Source organism: Tupaia chinensis, unplaced genomic scaffold (assembly GCF_000334495.1).
Source record: "Tupaia chinensis unplaced genomic scaffold, TupChi_1.0 Scaffold000037_3, whole genome shotgun sequence".
Classification (NCBI taxonomy): Eukaryota; Metazoa; Chordata; class Mammalia; order Scandentia; family Tupaiidae; genus Tupaia; species Tupaia belangeri.
This window is the reverse complement of record NW_006159486.1, coordinates 1,980,568-1,994,318: the sequence shown is the minus strand read 5'-3', so window position 1 is coordinate 1,994,318 and position 13,751 is coordinate 1,980,568.

Below are 13,751 nucleotides of genomic sequence, written 5' to 3'. Positions count from 1 at the left end.
AAAAAAGGGGGACATGTGGCGAGCACTGCATATGGAAGCCACCTCGAGCTATCTGCCATCTTGGAAACCATTAGGCTTAACTTCCTCACTGAGCAAATCGTTTCTCAGAAATCATGTGACCAACCGTTCTCCCCGGAAGTGGTTGGGTTTCTAGGCAACGGGAGAGATCCACCCACATCAATGATTGGTTAATGCTGTTCTATCTCATTTGCATTTCAGGCAACCAATTGGTTCCCACCAGCTGTATATAACTCGCAGTTTTTCCTGAATAAACGGAAGTAGATGGAAGACGACGGCTTGATCAGCACCTGGTAGTGTGTGTGCGTGTGTTTGTCCCATCTCTCCCTCCCTCCCCCAAGGAACCTGTTTCACGGTCCCGCAGGCCGGGACAAGTAATGATATATTTCATGTTTGGTTTACAGTGTAAGTTTAGTGTTACGGTTAGATTTAGGTTTAGTGTAGGGTTTGAGTTAGAGTCCGTATTATGTTAGGGTTCGGGTCAGGGTTAGATCTAGCATTTGATTTATGGTTCTAGTAATGATATATTTCAGGTTATGGTTAGGGTGTGAGTTTAGGGTTACATTTAGTTTTAGGTTTACTGTTAATGTTTGAGTTAGAGTCCATGTTATGTTAAGGTTCTTGTCAGGGTTAAGGTGTAAGGCTAGGGTTAGGGTTAGGTCTAGCATTTGACTTAGTGTTGAAATAATGATATATTTCAGGTTAGGGTAATGGTGTAAGTTTAGGGTTATAGTTAGATTTTGGTTTACTGTAAGATTTAGGGATAGAGTCTTGTTTAGTTTCTGGTTCGTGTACGTGATAAGTTGTGGGTCTAGGGTTAGGAATAGGTCTAGCATTTTAGTTAGGGCTAAAGTAATGATATATTTCAGGTTAGGTTTAGGGAGTCAGTTTAGATTTATGGTTAGATTTAGTTTAAGTGTTAGTGTATGAGATAGAGAATCATGTAGATTAGGGTTCGGGTCAAGTTTTACGTGTAGAGCTAGGGTTAGGGTTAGGTCTAGCATTTGAGTTAGGGTTAAAGTAATGATATATTTCAGGTGATTGTTAGGGTGTAAATTTAGGGTTATGATTATATTTAGGTTTACTATTAGTGTCTGAGTTAGAGTCCAGGTTAGGTTAGGGTTTGGGTTAGGGTTAAGGGGTAGGGTAGGGTTAGGGTTATGTCTAGCAATTGACTTAGTGTTAAAGTAATGATATATTTAAGGTTAGGGTTAGCGTTTTTAGTTTAGGTTTATAGTTAGATTTTGGTTTACGGTTAGTTTTAAGGATAGAGTCTTGTTGAGGTTCTTGTTCGGGTATGTGATAAGTTGTGGGACTAGGGTTAGGGTTAGGTTACCATTTTAGTTAGGGTTAAAGTAATGATATATTTCAGGTTAGGTTTATAGTGTAAGTTTAGGGTTACCTTTAGATTTAGGTTTAGTGTAGGGTTTGAGTTAGAGTCCAAATTAGGTTAGGGTTCAGGTCAGGGTTAAGGTGCAGGGCTAGGGTTAGGTTTAGATCTAGCGTTTGAGTTATGGTTAGAGTAATGATATATTTCAGATTACGGTTAGGGTTGAGTTTAGGGTTACGTTTAGTTTTAGGTTTACTGTTAGTGTTTGAGTTATAGTCCAGGTTAGGTTAAGGTTTTCGTCAGGGTTAAGGTGTAGTTGTCGGTTTAGGGTTAGTTCTAGCATGTGAGTTAAGCTTAACATAATGATAAATTTCACGTTAGGGTTATGGTGTAAGTTAAGGGTTATGGTTAGATTTAGCTTTAGTGTTAGTATTTGAGTTAGAGTCCAGGCTAGGTTACGGTTCAGCTCATGGGTTAGGTGTAGGGCCAGGATTAAGGTAAGGTCTAACATTTGAGTTAGGGTAAAAGTAATGATATATTTCAGGTTAGGATTAGGGTGTAAGTTTATTTTTACGGTTATATTTAGGTTAACTGTTAGTGTTTGAGTTAGAGTCCAGGTTAGGTTAGGGTTTGGGTGCAGGTTAAGGTGTAGCCCTAGGGTTGGGGTTTAGGACTGGCGTTTGACTTGGGGTTAAAGTAATGATATATTTCAGGTTAGGGTGAGGGTGTAACTTTAGGGTTATAGTTAGATTTTGGTTTACTGTTAGTTTTAGGGATAGAGTCTTGTTTAGGTTCTGGTTCGGGTACGTGATATGTGGTGGCGCTAGGGTTAGGGTTAGGTCTAGCAGTTTAATTTGGGCTAAAGTAATGATATATTTCAGGTTAGATTTAGGGAGTAAGTTTAGATTTATGGTTAGATTTCGTTTAAGTGTTGGTGTATGAGATAGAATATCATGTAGATTAGGTTTCGGGTCAAGATTTAAGTGTAGAGCTAGGGTTAGGGTTAGGTTTAGCATTTGAGTTAGTGTTAAAGTAATGATATATTTCAGATTAGCTTTAGAGTGTAAGTTTAAGGTTATGGTTAGATTTAGGTTTAGTGTAGGGGTTGAGTTAGAGTCCAGATTAGGTTAGGGTTCAGGTTGGGTTAAGGTGTAGCGCTAGGGTTTGGGTTAGATCTATCAGTTGAGTCATGGTTAAACTAATGATATATTTCAGGTGAAGGTTAGGGTGTAAGTTTAGGGTTACGATTATATTTAGGTTTACTATTAGTGTTTGAGTTAGAGTCCAGGTTAGGTTAGGGTTTGGGTCCGGGTTAAGATGTAGGCCTAGGGTTAGCGTTAGGTCTAGCATTTGACTTAGGGTTAAAATAATGATATATTTCAGGTTAGGGTGAGGGTGTGAGTTTAGGGTTATAGTTAGATTTTGGTTTACTGCTAGTTTTAGGGTTAGAGTCTTTTTTAGGTTCTGGTTCGGGTATGTGATATGTTGTGGGGCTTGGGTTAGGGTTAGGTTTAGCATTTTAGTTAGGGCTAAAGTAATGATATATTTCAGGTGAGGGTTAAGGTGTAAGTTTAGGTTTACAGTTATATTTAGGTTTACTGTTAGTGTTTGAGGTAGAGTCCAGGTTAAGTTAGGGTTTGGTTCCGGTTTAAGGTGTAGGCCTAGGGTTATGGGTATGTCTAGCAATTGACTTAGGGTTAAATTAATGATGTATTTCAGGTTAGGGTGAGGGTTTTTAGTTTAGGCTTATAGTTAGATTTTTGGTTTACTGTTAGTTTTAGGGATAGAGTCTTGTTTAGGTTCTGGTTCGGGTACGTGATAAGTTATGGGGCCAGGGTTAGGGCTAGGTCTAGCATTTTAGTTAGGGCTAAAGTAATGATATATTTTAGGTTAGGTTTAGGGAGTATGTTTAGGTTTATGGTTAGATTTCCTTTAAGTGTTAGTGTTTGAGATAGAGTATCGTGTAAATTAGGGTTTGGGTCAAGTTTTACTTATAGAGCTAGGGTTAGGGTTAGGTCTAGAATTTGAGTTAGGGTTAAAGTAATGATAAATTTCAGGTTAGGTTTAGAGTGTAAGTTTAGGGTTATGGTTAGATTTAGGTTTAGTGTCGGGTTTGAGTTAGAGTCCAGATTAGTTTAAGGTTCGGGTAGAGTTAAGGTGAAGGGCTAGGGTTAGGGTTAGTTCTAGCATTTGAGTTATGGTTAAAATAATCATATATTTCAGGTTACGGTTAGGGTGTGAGTTTAGGGTTACGTTTAGTTTTAGGTTTACTGTTAGTGTTTGAGTTAGTGTCCTGGTTAGGTTAAGGTTCTCATTGGGGTTAAGGTATATGGCTACGGTTTGGGTTAGGTCTAGCATTTGAGTTAAGCTTAACAGAATGATATATTTCAGGTTAGGGTTAGGGTGTAAGTTTAGGGTTATGGTTAGATTTAGATTTAGTGTGAGTATTTGAGTTAGAGTCCAGTCTAGGTTAGGGTTCAGCTCAGGGGTAAGGTGTAGGGCTAGGGTTAGGGTTATTTTTAGCATTTGACTTAGGGTTAAAGTAATGATATATTTCAGGTTAAGGTTAGGGTGTAAGTTTAGGATTATGGTTAGATTTAAGTTTAGTGTTAGTATTTGAGTTAGAGGCCTTGTTTGTGTTTGGGCTCGGGTCAGTGTTAAAGTGTAGGTCTAGGCTTAGTGCTAGTTAATGCCCTTGAGTAAGGTTTAACGTAATGATATATTTCAGGTTAGGGTTATGGTGTAAGTTTAGGGTTATGGTTAGTTTTTAGTTTAGTGTTAATGTTTGAGTTAGAGTCCAGGTTAGGTTAGGGTTCGTGTCAGGGTTAAGGTGTAGGGCTAGAGTTACCGTTAGGTCTAGCATTTTACTTAGGGTTAAAGTAATGATATATTTCAGGTTAGGGTTATGGTGTAAGTTTAGGGTTATGGTTAGGTTTTAGTTTAGTATTAATGTTTGAGTTAGAGTTCAGGTTAGGTTAGGGTTCGTGTCCGGGTTAAGGTGTAGGGCTAGAGTTACCGTTAGGTCTAGCATTTTACTTAGGGTTAAAGTAATGATATATTTCAGGTTAGGCTTAGGTAGTTAGTTTAGAGTTATGGTACGATTTGGGTTAAGTGTTATTGTTTGAGATAGAGTAACGTATTGACTTGTGTTCGGGTCAAGGTTTATGTGTTGGCCTAGGGTTAGGGTTAGGTCTAGCATTTGTCTTAGGCTTAAAGTAATGATATATTTTAGGTGAGGTTTAGGGTGTAAGATTAGGGTTATGGTTATATTTAGGTATAGTGTTAGTGTTTGAGTTAGAGTTTGGGTTAGGTTAGGGTTGAGCTCAGGGTTAAGGTGTAGGGCTAGGGTTAGGGTTAGGTCTAGCATTTGAGTTAGGCTTAAAGTAATGATAAATTTCAGGTTAGGGTTAGGGTGTAAGTTTAGGGTTATGGTTAGATTTTGGTTTACTGTTAGTGTTAGTGATAGAGTCTTGGTTAAGTTATGATTCGGGTACATGTTAAGGTGTGGGGCTAGGGTTAGTTAAAGCATTTGAGTTAGGGTTAAAGTAATGATATATTTCAGGTTAGGGTTAGAGATTATGTTTAGGGTTAGAGTTAGATTAAGTTTTAGTGTTAGTGTTTGAGTTAGAGTCCAGGTTAGGTTAGGGTTCGTGTCTTGGTTACGGTGTAGGGCTAGGGTTTGTGTTAGGTCTAGCATTTGAGTTAGGGTTAAAGTAATGATATATTTCAGGTTAGGGTTAGAGATTATGTTTAGGGTTAGAGTTAGATTAAGTTTTAGTGTTAGTGTTTGAGTTAGAGTCCAGGTTAGGTTAGGGTTCGTGTCTTGGTTACGGTGTAGGGCTAGGGTTTGTGTTAGGTCTAGCATTTGAGTTAGGGTTAAAGTAATGATATATTTCAGGTTAGGGTTAGAGATTATGTTTAGGGTTAGAGTTAGATTAAGTTTTAGTGTTAGTGTTTGAGTTAGAGTCCAGGTTAGGTTAGGGTTCGTGTCTTGGTTACGGTGTAGGGCTAGGGTTTGGGTTAGGTCTAGCATTTGAGTTAGGGTTAAAGTAATGATATATTTCAGGTTAGTGTTAGGTAGTAAGTTTAGGGTTACGGTTAGATTTGGGTTATCGTTAGTTTTTGAGTTAGAGTAATGTATTGATTTGGGTTCGGGTAAAGGTTTATGTGTATGTCTAGGGTTAGTGTTAGGTCTAGCATTTGAGTTAGGGTTTTAGTAATAATATATTTCAGGTTAGGGTTAGGGTGTAAGTTTATGGATATAGTTAGCTTTTGGTTTACTGTTATTGTTAGTGTTAGAGTCTACATTAGGGTTCAGGTCTGTGTTAAAGTGGGGGGCTAGGGTGAGTGTTAGGTCTAGAATTTGAGTTAGTGTAAAAGTAATGATATATTTCAGGTTAGGGTTAGGGAGTAAGTTTAGGGTTACGGTTAGATTTGTGTTAAGTGTTAGTGTTTGAGATAGAGTATCGTATAGATCAGGGTTCGGGTCAAGTTTTACGTGTAGTGTTAGGGTTAGTGTTAGGTCTTGCATTTGACTTAGGGTTAAAGTAATGATATATTTCAGGTTAGGGTTAGGGTGAGAGTATAGCGTTATGGTTATATTTAGGTTTAGTGTTAGTATTTGAGTTAGAGTCCTTGTTAGGTTTTGAGTTCAGGTCTGGGTTAAGGTGTAGGGCTAGGGTTAGGGTTAGGTCTAGCATTTGAGTTAGGGTTCAAGTAATTATATATTTCAGATTAGGGTTAGGGTATAAGTTTAGGGTTTCAGTAAGATTTACATTCAGTGTTAGTCTTTGAGTTACAGTAGGGATTAGAATTGGCTTCCTGTCCCCACCCGGGGGGATAGCCGAACGGGTTTCCTGAGTGAAGGAGTGAGAGCTGGGGCAAGCAGCGTAGTGTTACAGCACGGAGACGACAGTGTCGTCTGTTTATTGTGGGCAGCACGGTACAGCACAGAGACAACGTAGTGTCACAGCTCTTGAGGGTCGCGTCGTCTACTGTGAGCAGCACAGAGATGACGCGGTATCACAGCTCTTCAGGGTCGTCCGGAGACGATGTAGTGTTACAGCTCCTCAGGGTCTCCCAGTTCGTCTGGAGACGATGCAGTGTCAGCTCTTCAGGATCTTCAGGGTCGTCTGGAGACTGCGCGGTGTTTCAGCTCTTCAGGCTCTTCAGTTGTTGTCTTCCTGGTCGTCGGTCGTCATTGTCTCGGTCGTCTGTGTCGTCTTCTCGGTAGTCTGTGTCGTCTGTCTACTGTGGGCCAGGCATCGTGGTTATATACACTCTGGTGGGTTGTAAACGGTGCGTCGTGATTGGTTGTAAACGGTGAACTGTGATTGGTTGTAAACGGTGGGCCCTGATTGGTTGTTTACGGTGGGTTATGATTGGTTGCTTTTGGACCAATCATGAGGTGCCAGATATGCAAATTTGAGGGATTCTAGTGGCCAATCAGAGCAAGGTTTCGAAGGTCAGGTTTTTGGAAGGGAACCAATCATGGTAATTGTTTGCTCTCTGAGAAACCTCGGCAGACTCGCTGGTGTGCAGCTTCCCACAGCTTCCGGTCAAGGTTCAGTTATAGGGCTAGGGTTAGGCTTAGGTCTAGCATTTGAGTTATGGTTAAAGTAATGATTTATTTCAGGTTATATTTAGGGCATAAGATTAGGGTTACAGTTAGATTTAGGTTTAGTGTTTTTTCTTGAATTAGGAGTTTCGGGTTCATGTCAGGGTTCACTTGTAGGGCTAGGGTTAGTGTTATCTCTAGCATTTGAGTTAGAGTTAAAGTAAGGATATATTTCAAATTAGATTTAGGGCCTAATATTTGGGTTGTGGTTAGATTTAGATTTAGTATTTTTGTTTGAATTAGAGTCAGGTGGTGTTTAGTGTTCAGATCAGGGTTCAGGTGTTGGACTAGGCTTAGTGTTAGCTCTAGCATTTGAGTTAGGGTTAAAGTAAGGATATATTTCAGGTTAGATTTAGGGCATAAGATTTGTGTTACAGTTAGATTTAGATGTAGTGTTTGTGTTTTTGTTAGAGTCAGATGTATGTTAGGGTTAGGATCAGAGTTTTGGTGTAATGCTAGGGTTAGGGTTAGGTCTATCTTTAGAGTTAGAGTTAAAGTAAAGATATATTTTAGTCTAGATTTAGGGCGTAAGATTATGGTTGCAGTTTGATTTAGGTTTAGTGTTTGTGCTTGAATTAGAGTCAGGTGGAGATTAGGGTTCATGTCAGGGTTCAGGTGTAATGCTGGGAATAGGGTTAGTTCTATCTTTTTAGTTAGGGTGAAAGTAAGGATATATTTCAGGATAGGTTGAGGTCATAAGTTTAGGGTTACAGTTAGATTTAAGTTTAGTGTTAGTGTGTGAGTTAGAGTAAGGTTTAGGTTAGGGTTTGGGTCAGTGTTAAGGTGTAGGTCTAGGGTTAGGGTTAGGTCTAGCCTTTGAGTTAGGGTTAATGTAATGATATATTTCAGGTTAGTGTTAGGGTGTGAGTTTAGGGTTATTGTTACATTTAGGTTTAGTGTTAGTGTTTGAGTTACAGTCCAGGTTACTTTAGGTTTCGGGTCAAGGTTAAAGAGTAGGTCTAGAGTTAGGGTTAGTTCTAACCTTTGAGTTAGGGTTAAAGTAATGATATATTTCAGGTTGTGTTAGGCTGTAAGTTTAGGGTTACGGTTAGATTTATGTTTAGTGTTAATGTTGGAGTTAGAGTTTCGGGTTCAGGTCAGGGTTCACTTGTAGGGCTCGGGTTAGGGTTAGGTCTAGCATTTGAGTTAGGGTTAAAGTAAGGATATATTTCAGGTTAGATTTAGGGCGTTTGATTTGTGTTATGGTAAGATTTAGGTTTAGTGTTTGTGTTTGAGTTAGAGTCAGATGTAGGTTAGGGTTTGGGTCCGGTTTCAGGTGTAGGGCAAGGATTAGGTTTAGGTCTAGCATTTGAGTTAGGGTTAAAGTAATCATTTACTTCATGTTAGATTTAGGGCATAAGATTAGGGTTGCGGTTAGATTTAGCTTAAGGGTTAGTATTTGAGTTAGAGTCCTGGTTAGGTTAGGGTTTGGGTCAGGGTTAAGGTGTAGGGCTAGGGTTAGGGTTAGGTCTAGCATTTGAGTTAGGGTAAAAGTAATGATATTTTTCATGTTAGGGTTAGGGTTAAGTTTAGGGTTAAGGTTAGATTTAGGTTTTGTGTTACTGTTTGAGTTAGAGTAAGGTTTAGGTTAGGGTTCGGGTCAGGGTTAAGGTGTAGGGCTAGGGTTAGGGTTAGGTCTAGCATTTGAGTTAGGGTTCAAGTAATTATATATTTCAGATTAGGGGTAGGGTGTAAGTTTAGGGTTTCAGTAAGATTTACATTTAGTGTTAGTCTTTGAGTTACAGTAGGGATTAGGATTGGCTTCCGGTCAAGGTTCAGTTATAGGGCTAGGGTTAGGCTTAGGTCTAGTATTTGAGTTAGAGTTAAAGTAATGATTTATTTCAAGTTAGATTTAGGGCATAAGATTAAGGTTGTGGTTAGATTTAGGTTTAGTGTTTGTTCTTGAATTAGAGTCAGGTGGAGTTTAGGGTTTGGGTCAGAGTTCACTTGTAGGGCTACAGTTAGGATTAGGTCTAGCATTTGAGTTAAGATTGTGGTAAGGATCTATTTCAGGTTAGATTTAGGGTGTAAGATTAGGGCTACATTTAGATTTAGGTTAAGTGTTAGTGTTTGAGTTAGAGTCCTGGTTAGGTTAGGTTTTGGGTCAGGGTTAAGTTATAGGGCTAGGGTTAAGGTTAGGTCTAGCATTTGAGTTACTATTAAAGTAATGATATATTTTATATTAGGGTTAGGGTGTACATTTAGGGTTACAGTTAGATTTAGGTTTAGTGTTTGTATTTGAATTAGAGTCAGGTGTAGGTTATGGTTCGGGTCACAGTTCTTGTGTAGGGCTCTTTTAATTGGTAAGTCTAGCATTTGAACTAGGTTTAAAGATTTAGGTTTGCTGTTAGTGTTTGAGTTAGAGTAAGGTTTAGGTCTGGGTTCGGGTCAAGGTTCAGGTGTAGGGCTAGTGTTAGGGTCAAGTTAAAGTAATGATATATTTCACATTAGGTTTATGGTGTAAAACTTGGGTTGCAATTAGATTTAAGTTTAGTGTTTGTACTTGAATTAGAGTCAGGTGGATGTTAGGTTTCAGGTCAGTGTTCAGGAGTAGGGCTATGATTAGTGATAGGTTTAGCATTTGAGTTAGGTTTAAAGTAAGAATATATTTCAGGTTAGATTTAGGGTGTAAATTAGGGTTACGGTTAGATTTAGGTTGAACATTAGTGTTTACGTTAGAGTCCGGTTTAGGTTAGGGTTCCAGTCAGGTTCAGGTTGTAGGGCTAGCGTGAGGGCTAGGTCTAGCATTTGAGTTAGAGATAAAGTAATCATATATTTCGGGTTAGGATTAGGGTGTAAGTTTAGGGTTATGGTTAGATTTAGGTTTAGTGTTTGTGTTAAAGTCAGGCGAAGGTTAGGTTTCGGGACAGGGTTCAGGTATAGGGTTAGGGTTAGCGTTAGGTCTAGCATTTGAGTGAGGGTTAAAGAAATTATATATTTCAGGTAAGGTTAGCATGTAAATTTAGGGTTACGGTTAGATTTAGGTTTCGTGTTAGTGTTTGAGTTAGAGTAAGGTTTAGGTTTGGGTTCTTGTCAAGGTTCATGTGTAGGGTTAAGGTTAGGTTTAAGTCTATCATTTGAGTTTGGGGTAAAGTAATGATCTATTTCAGGTTAGACTCAGGGCGAAAAATTAGGGTCATGGTTAGATTTTGTTTTACTGTTTTTGCTTGCTTTAGAGTCAGGTGGAGGTTAGGGTCCAGGTCAGTGTTCAGGTGTAGGGCTATGGTTAGTGTTAAGTCTAGCATTTGAGTTAGGGTTAAAGATATGATATATTTCAGGTTAGGGTTAGTGTGTAAGTTTAGGGTTATGGTTAGATTTCGTTTTAGTGTTAGTGTTTGAGTTAGAGTAAATTTTAGGTTAGATTTGGGTCAAGGTTAAGGTATTCAGCTAGATTTAGGATTTGGTCTTTTTTTGGAGTTAGGGTTAAAGTAATGACATATTTTAGATTAGGGTTAGAGTGTAAGTTGAGGGTTATCGTTAGATTTAGGTTTCATGTTAGTGTTTGAGTTACAGTAAGGTTTAAGTTTGTGTTTGGGTCAAGTGTAAGGTGTAGGGCTAAGGTTAGGTTTAGGTCTAGCATTTGAGTTAAGGTTAAAGAAATTATATATTTCAGGTTAGTGTTTGGGTGAAAGTTAGGGTTGTGTTTAGATTTAGGTTTAGTGTTACTGTTTGAGTTATAGTAGGGATTAGGTTTGGGTTTGGGTCAAGGTTCAGGTGTAGGGCTAGGGTTATGTTTGTGTCTAGCATTTGAGTTAGGGTTAAAGACATGATATTTTTCAGGTTAGGGTTCGGGTATAAGTTTAGCGTTATGGTTAGATTTAGGGTTTAGTTAGTTTTGAGTTAGAGAAAGGTTTAGGTTTGTTTTGGGTCAAGGTTTAGGTGTAGCGCTAGGGTTAGAGGGAAGTCTATCATTTGAGTTAGGGTTAAAGTAATGATATTTTTCAGGTTAGATTTAGGATTTAAGATTAGGGTAACGGTTAGATTTAGTTTTAGTGTTTGTGTTTGAGTTAGAGTCTGGTGTAGGTTAGGGTTTAGGTCATGGTTCTTGTGTAGGGCTAGTGATAAGGGTTAGGTCTAGCATTTGAGTTAGGTTTAAAGTATTGATATATTTCAGGTTAGGGTTAGGGTGTAATATTATAGTTACGGTTAGATTTAGGTTTAGTGTTAGTATTTGATTTAGAGTCCGGGTTAGGTTACGGTTCGGGTCAGGGTTAAGTTGTAGGGCTAGGGTTAAGGTTAGGTCGAGCGTTTGAGTTAGAGTTAAAGTAGTGATATAATGCAGGTTAGGGTTAGGGTGCAAATTTAGGGTTATGGTTAGAATTAGGTTTTTTGTTAGTCTTTGAGTTAGAGTAAGGTTTAGGTTTGGATTGGAGTCAAGGTTAAGATGTAGGGCTAGTGTTAGTGTTAGGTCTATCATTTGAGTTAGGAATAAAGTAATGATATATTCCAGGTTAGAATTATGGTGCAAGATTAGGGTTATGGTTAGATTTAGGTTTAGTTTTTGTGTTTGAGTCAAGTGTATGTTAGGGTTCGGGTCAGGGTTCTTGTGTAGGGCTAGGTTTAGGGTTAGGTCTAGCATTTGAGTTAGTTTTAAAGTACTGATATATATCAGGGTAGCGTTAGGGTGTAAGTTTAGGGTTACAGTTAGATTTAGGTTTAGTGTTAGTGTTTGAGTTAGAGTAAGGTTTAGGTTTCAGTAAAGTTTAAGTTGTAGGGCTACGGTTAGGGTTAGGTAAAGCATTTGAGTTAGGGTTCAAGTATTGATATTTTTCAGGTTAGGATTATGTCATGAGATTAGGGTTACGGTTAGATTTAGTTTTAGTCTTTATGTTTGAGTTAGAGTCAGGTGTAGCTTAGGGTTCGAGTCAGGGTTCAGGTGTAGGACTAGGGTTAGCATTAGGTCTAGAATTTGAGTTAGGGTTAAAGTATTGATATATTTCAGGTGAGGGTTAAGGAATAAGATTAGTGTTATGGTTAGATTTAGGTTTAGTGTTATTGTTTGGGTAAGTGAATAATTTGGGTTTAGTTTCAAATCAAAGTTAAGTTGTAGGGGTAGGTTTAGGGTTAGGTCTAGCATTTGAGTTAGGGTTAAAGTTATGATATATTCTGGGTTAGGAGTACGGCGTAATAATAGGAATACGGTGAGCATTAGGTTTAGTGTTTGTGTTTGAGTTAATGTCAGGTGTAGTTTTCGGTTTGAGTCAGGGTTCATGTGCAGGGTTAGGGTTAGGTGTAGGTGTAGCATTTGAGTTAGGCTTAAACTAAAAATATATTTCAGGTTAGGGTTAGGGTGTAAGTTTAGGGTTATGGTTAGATTCAGGTTTAATGTTAGTGTTTGAGTTAGAGTCGGGTTAGGTTCTGGTTCAGGTCAGGGTTATGGTGTAGAGCTAGGGTTAGTGTTAGGTCTAGCATTTGGGTCAGGGTTAAAGTAATGATATATTTCAAGTTAGGCTTAGGGTGTAGGTTTAGGGTTATGGTTAGATTTAGGTTTAGAGTTTGTGTTTGAGTTAGAGTCAGTGTAGGTTAGGGTTTGGGTCAGGATTCTGGTGTATGCTTAGGATAGGTTTAGGTTTATCATCTGAGTTATGTCTAATGAAATGATATATTTTAGGTTAGGGTTAAGGTGTAAGATTAGGGTTAAGGTTATATTAAGGTTTAATGTTAGTGTTTGAGTTAGAGAAAGGATTTGTTTTGGGTTCGGTTCAAGGTTTAGATGTATGGGTAGGATTAGGGTTAATTCCTGCATTTGAGTTAGGGTTAAAGTAATGATATATTTCAGGTTAGGGTTAGGGTATATGTTTAGGCTTATGGTTAGATTTGTTTTTAGTGTTAATGTTTGAGTTAGAATAAGGTTTTGGGTTAGGGTAATGGTGTAGGGCTAGGGTTAGGGTAGGTCTAGCATTTGAATTAGGGTTAAAGTAATGATATATTTCAGGCTAGGGTTAGGGATTAAGTTTAATGTTATGGTTAGATTTAGGTTTACTGTTAGTGTTTGAGTTAGAGTAAGATTTAGCTTTGGGTTCGGGTCAAGGTTAAGGTGTACGGCTAGGGTCAGGGTTAGGTCTAGCATTTGAGTTAGGGTTAAAATAATGATATATTTCAGATTAGATTAGGGTTTAAATTTAGGGTTACGGTTAGATTTAGTTTTAGTGTTAGTGTTTGAGTTAGAGTCTGGGTTTAGGTTAGGGTTAGAGTTTAAGGATAGTTCTAGGGTTAGGGTTAGGGTTATGATTAAGGGATTGTGTTAGGGTTAAAGTAATGATATATTTCAGGTTAGGGTTAGGGTGTTAGTTTATGGTTACGGTTAGATTTGGGTTTAGTGTTAAGAGTTTGAGTTAGAGTCGAGGATAGGTTAGGGTTTGGGTCACGGTTTAGGTGTAGTGCTAGGATTATGGTTAGGTCTAGCATTTCAGTTAGGGTTAAAGTAATGATGTATTTTAGTCTTGGTTTAGGGCGTCAGATTCGGTTATGGTTAGAATTAGGTTTATTGTTAGTGTTTGAGTTACAGTTCTGGTTAGGTTAGGGTTTGGGTCAGGGTTAAGGTGTAAGGCTAGGGTTAGAGTTAGGTCTATCATTTGAGTTAGGATATAAGTAATGTTAGGATTCAGGTTAGGGATTGGGGGTAAGTTTAGAGTTACATATAAATTTAGGTTTAGTGTTAGTTTTTGAGTTAGACATTAGGTTAGGCTTGTGTTCGGGTCCAGGTTTAGGTGTAGGGCTGAGGTTAGGGTTAGTTCTAGCAATTGAGTAAGGTTTAAAGAAATGCTATATCATTGGGAACCAGCA